Genomic DNA, 6,231 nt, shown 5'->3' on the forward strand with positions numbered 1-6,231 from the left:
TTGAAAGTTGAAAAATAATATAATTTTTTCGAAGAGATATAATAAATTTTTTACTGAGGTAATGAAATATATGATATTGTTTTTATAATTTCAATTGTCTAAGTCTTCCGTTTAAAAAAAAAAATCAAAAAAAGTATTTTCTTTTCGAAAAATAAAAAAGTCGAACTGAACTTAGAAATTGACGATTAATCGGACTTTAACCTAGGTCGTCAGTTCCATGACCAAGACCAAACCCGACCCTTGGCAAGGTGTAATGACTCCCAAACCGGCTTATCTACAAATATCTCGGGTAAACAAAAAACGTCAAGCATCCTTCAACTCTACTTCATCCAACGCCTTTCTGGTCTCTCCTATAAGAACTCACTCACTTTCTCTCTCTCCCCCCCCCCAGAGTCTCAACAATGGCGATTCCTTCCAAATCCCAACACGAATTCGCACTGATCTCTCTCTTGATCCTCTCTCTAATCCGCTTCTCTTTTCCCGAAACAGATGTCCACGATCTCCTCCCTTTGTACAACCTTCCGAAGGGACTCCTACCAAGCGACATCAAGTCGTATTCCCTTTCAAACGAGGACAATTCCTTCACGATCGAGCTCAGTTCAAACCCTTGTTATGTTAACTTCGGTGGTCAGACTGTTTACTATGATAAAATCGTCAAAGGGAAGCTGGGATACGGGACGGTGTCTGGGGTTTCAGGCATTCAGGCCAAGAAATTGTTCTTCTGGGTGTCTGTAGATGGTATCGATGTTGATGAAAAGAATGATATGATTGAGTTTCATGTGGGTGTTCTGTCCCAGAAGCTGCCGGCTAAAGATTTTGAGACTGTGAAAAGCTGCAAGACCAGAGGATTGAGAGATTCATTAGCTTTCTTGGATGCTTCGATTTGAGGTGAAATTCGCATTTAATGTATAGAGGAGGTTACTGAAGATTCTATCTTTAATTTTACGTTATATGCTTTTTATTTATCCATATAAGATTGAGTGTTTTAGTCTTTGTTGATTGCTGGAATTATTGTTTGGATGATGATTTATGGAGTTTATTTAGGGACTATGGCTTAAGATGAAAGGGTAGAATTCAATTGACTTAAGCTTGTATTTGGATGGACTTATTTACTTGTGGATATATTTGATTTAAACAAGGATTTCAAACTTAGATTGCAAATTACTCTCGTCTTGGAGAAATCCATCATAATTACTAATGAAAATCCTCGGGTGAATTTTGAAATTAATCTAAAATAAATTCATACTAACTAGCCAATTAAAAATTGTTGTTTTTTTAAAAAAACTAATCAATCCAATCTACCTGTAGTTCGCCGACTAAAACACGCATGGACATTTGTAAATTGTAACATTGAAAAGTAATAAAAAAAAAAGATAATAGGAACAAGCCCCTGAATAAATATGGTTCTAAAACTCCCTTTGTTCTTCGATGGTTTGTCAGGTTATTCATTTTGTGTGGTTTTATATTATTCTTTTACTAGTTTACTGATCTTAAATGGTAATAAGATTCCTTTATGTTTCTACTTTCTTTGATCAGCATTTATGAGAAAAAGAGTCCCCTTCGTCTTGAGACAGTTTTTGATTAACATCCATAGGTGTGGACCGAGGTTTACACCCAAGAAGAGCAGAATCTGTAAGTAATTTGAGCGCATAATGCCTTTGACAAATGGATATCCCTTGCTTTGATCTTGCAACCTCTATTCCCAAGAAATACTTTATGGCGCCCAGATCTTTTAGCCGAAACTTATTGTCCAAAAACACCTTCAAATCTGAGGCTTCTTGCTCACAGTTGGTGGCTATTACTATATCATCAACATAGACCAATAATGCCAGAAAAGCGCCTGCTCGAGTTCTGGTGAAGAGAGAGTGATCAGCTGGTGATTGTGTGAAACCAATGCTTAGCAAGGTAGAAGAGAATTTTTCAAACCATTGCCGTGAAGCTTGCTTAAGTCTATAAAGTGACTTGTCTGCAAACATTATTCTTGGGTAATGACTCCCCCTCTCTGAAATGCCCTGGAGGCAGAGACATATAAACTTCCTCTTGCAAGTCACCGTGGAGGAAAGCGTTATTAACATCAAGCTGAAGCAAGAACCAGCCGCGAACAGCAGCAATAGCCAACAAGGACTTGACAGAAACGAGCTTGGCCACGGGTGAGAAAGTCTCAAGACAATCAATCCCCTCTTGTTGCGTATACCCCTTTGCAACAAGACGAGCTTTATAACGCTGTAACACTCCATCAGCAGAGAACTTGGCCTTATAGACCCAACGACAACCAATTACGGAATTCCCGGGTGGCAAAGAGACCACAGACCAAGTCTTATTGTTTTCCAAAGCATTGAGCTCTTCGACTATAGCCTGTCTCCATTCAAGAATCACAACAGCTTGGGAAAATGTATCAGGTACAATGATTGAAGAAATATTATTGACAAATGCATGGAATGAAGAAGAGAGTCTCTTCGAATCAAGGACTGAACAAAGAGGATATACTGTGGAAGGTGGCAAGGAAGATGCTGTAAGAAACCAATGGTAATCACGGAGGTGTGATGGTCGAGTGGCACGGCGTTGAGAACGTGTTGAAAAATGTGAGAAATCAGAAGTATCTTGGGGAGTGACATGAGAGGGCAGTACTCTGTCAGAAAAAAATCAGGAGGAGGAAGGGAAAGTCCTTGAAAGGAAGACATCTTCATGGAAGATGACATCTCGCGAAATGTATGTTTCATTCGTGTCAAGATCTAAAAGCTAATATTCCTTCTACCCCAGTGGATAACATAAAAAAAAGGACTTGATAGCACGAGGAGAGAACTTATGACGAGAAGATAGGAGTGTGGAGCCATAACACAAACATCCAAAAACTTTTAAATGAGCATACGAAGGATACTTACGATACAACAGCTCAAATGGTGTTTTATGTGAAAGAATTGAAGATGGTGTGCGATTAATGACATAAACAGCAGTAAGAATGCAATCACTCCAATAACCTAGTGGCACATTTGATTGGAACAATAGAGCACGAGCAACATTCAATATGTGTTGGTGTTTTCTTTCAACAACAGAATTTTTTTGGGGGGCGTTCGACACAAGAATGATAGTGTACAATGCCCTTTGCATTAAAAACTCAGCAAAGTTAAGCTCAGGGGCATTATCAGTTCAAACAGCTTTAATGCGAGCATTAAACTGGGTAAAAATCAGCTCGCAAAAGGATGGAAATATATTGAACACATCAGATTTGTTTCTTAACAAATATACCCAAGTGAATCGGGAATGATCATCAACAATGGTCAAAAAATACTTGTATCCTTCGACTGATATTGAAGCAAAAGGACCCCATATATCAAGATGCACTAGATCAAAGGAAAGCTCACTCAATACATTATTTGAAACAAAAGGTAAACGCCTTTGCTTCGAATGGTGACAAACAGGACAATGTGACAAATCTTTACGTGTTGTGCTAAATTTCAACTCATTGTTTACAACAGAAATTCTATCAAAATGGGGATGTCCCAATCGAAAATGCCATAGATTAGTATTAATGGAGGACACACTACAAGAAAATGGTAGGGATACACCTGAATCTTCAAAAACGTAGAGGTTGCCAACTCGTGTACCCATCCCAATCGTCTTCGTGTGATGAATATCCTGAATATGACAAATATCATTCGGGAAAGACACTAAGCACGGAACTTGATTCGTGAGAGAGCTGATAGAGAGCAAATTGAACTGAAAATTTGGAACATATAGTACATCAGTGAGATGAAGATTTTTGGACAACCAAACTGTCCCAATATGTGTGACCGAGATAGTGAAACTATTTGGCAAGATAAGCTTGGAGTCAATTTTCTTACAAGAGTGAAATGAAGACATATTGCCACAAATGTGATGAGTTGCTCCAGTATCTAGCACCCAATTTTTACGTGATATAGAAGTAAAGGAACGAGACAAAGAATTGATACCATTGAAACAAGATACAATAGGCCCTTGGTGCTGCTGTGAATCTGGAATGAATCCAGCTCCAGTCTAAAGTTTGGTGCTTAGGAAGTCAATGAGCTGCCTACATTGCCCTGCAGTTAAGGAATCGGCTGAAGAACTTGTTGGCTCTGGAGCAGGAGCTTGACATACATATGCTCTCCCTTTTTGTTGTTGTTGATTAAATTTTGGATGTCCAGGTGGGTATCCATGAAGCTTGTAGCATTTATCAACTGTGTGCCCAAGGAAGTCACAATGCGAGCACACTACTGTATCACGCTTTCCTGCTTTCACATTCTGGAACTTCTTAGGCGCAATAACTGAAGCCGGTGATGTAAGAGCCAGTGGTTGGTGTACCACTGCTTTGGAGGAATTTATACCAATAGAACGTTGCCTTTCTTCTTGAACAACTAAGGCAAACACCTTCGAGATCACAGGAGGCGGATCTAACATAAGTATCTGTGCACGAACCTGTGAATATGATTCATTTAATCCCATCAAAAATTGCATTACACACTCTTGATTGTGATAAGACGCCAATTCCTTCATCGAACCACAGGTACAAGTTGTCACAGGTTGATAATCCTTCAATTAATCCCAAAGTATGCGCAATTTCGTATAATAGGTGTAACATCCATGGATCCCTGATGCAAGCTAGTCAACAACTTCTTAATCTGGAAAATTCGCGGAGCGTTGCTTTCAAAGAATCGCTCATTCAGATCTATCCAGACTTCAAGAGCAGTAGACTGATACATCAAGCTATCCGCAATTTCTTTGCTAACTGAACTCAATTTCCACGAGATGACCATGCTATTGCATCGATTCCATGCCCCATGCAATAGATCATTAATATGTGGCCGAATGATCTCTCCATCAATAAATCCTAACTTATTTTTAGCAGTCAGTGCCATAGAGAACGATCGACTCCAAGTATAGTAGTTCGAACCTGTCAATTGATGAGAAACGAGCAGTAACCCTGGATGATCTGCATTGTGAAGGAAGAATGGGCTACTCGAATCCTCTGAAATACCGCGATTGGGCTGGGGATTAGCCATATTGTTGCCTTTCACCATTTGCGGTAATCGAAGGAGAAGAAGAGGAAGAAATCTGAGACGCGAAGCTCTTCGCTCTGATACCATATTAGAAAACAGAATTCAAAGAAGCGGAAGCTTTTATTCTCATGAAAAAAAAATCCAATTCTACAGTAGTCCATGTGTGACGTATTTATAGACATATGTTGACATGTGTATATACATAATCATTTTTATTTCTATGCACATTCTCAATAAGAGATGATAAATTTTTTTTGGTTATGTACTTTTGTTTATAATTTATTAAGAAACAAAACAGAATTCAATTCAATGCGTTTGAATAATTGGGAAACGAGGAAGAAACTTGAAAAATAACAAAATTAGTACTTAATAAAGATTCTTCTTTCTGGTGCTTTATATGCCTAAAAGTGTTGGATGCCTTGTTTCTTTGTGCAGATCCTATAAAAATCTAAGGGCTGAAGCGCAAATTGTTTTGTGGTTTCTCCTCGTCAGGAGAAGGTGACTGCTTCAAACCACCAGCCCGTTGTTGTATCTAAATATATTTGTATCTATAAATAATGGATATGACTGAGTGATGTTTGATATATATATCTTCCAATCTTTTTTTTACTTGTTTTGTTATCTATCCTCATTTGTTTTGCGAACATAGTATTTGAAACGTGACTGGCCAAGGCAATGTTGAGAAAGTAGTGAGCTCTTTGATTTGTGAACTAATTTTTCTTTTCCTGGAGCATGTTCAAGTCAACTCATATACAAGATATAAAGCAGATGACATAGTTTACCTAGAGTTGGGTGTAAATAAACGGAGTCAGTTCGCGAGTTTTTCGAGCCGGCTCCTAACATATTTGATTCGCATTCGAGTATATTGAATTCGAGCAGAACTCCAACATGTTCACTTTTTTCGAGTGGGATTCAAGCTCAAATTATTTTATTAGTTTACGAGCTCTTCATGAGCATTAATATTTTATTAATATAACATAATTACATATTAAATAAATAAATTTCGAGCTTTTCGGATACATATTTTCGATCAGTAGTACGAATAATTCGTTAACATATTCGAATCTTTTCGAGCCGATCTCGAGATTTAATTCGAACGGAATTTGACCCAAAAGGTTCGAATTTCGAATCAATTTCGAACTCAAATAAAACTAATTCGAATCCAATTTCAACATCAAATTTTTGTCCCATTCGATTTGATTCAGTTGAGAGCCTT

The 6,231-nt window shown here is 38.0% G+C and overlaps 1 long non-coding RNA gene across 1 annotated transcript; it reads left to right on the forward strand.

The window, feature by feature from the left end:
* The first annotated feature begins 241 nt into the window (after positions 1-241).
* LOC142543167 (uncharacterized) lies at positions 242-5,725 on the forward strand. The gene is made up of 2 exons (XR_012819690.1): positions 242-888; positions 5,451-5,725. It is a non-coding gene; the product is annotated as an uncharacterized LOC142543167 (long non-coding RNA).
* The last annotated feature ends 506 nt before the right edge of the window (positions 5,726-6,231 follow it).

Source organism: Primulina tabacum, chromosome 4 (assembly GCF_025594145.1).
Source record: "Primulina tabacum isolate GXHZ01 chromosome 4, ASM2559414v2, whole genome shotgun sequence".
In the NCBI taxonomy this organism is placed as follows: Eukaryota; Viridiplantae; Streptophyta; class Magnoliopsida; order Lamiales; family Gesneriaceae; genus Primulina; species Primulina tabacum.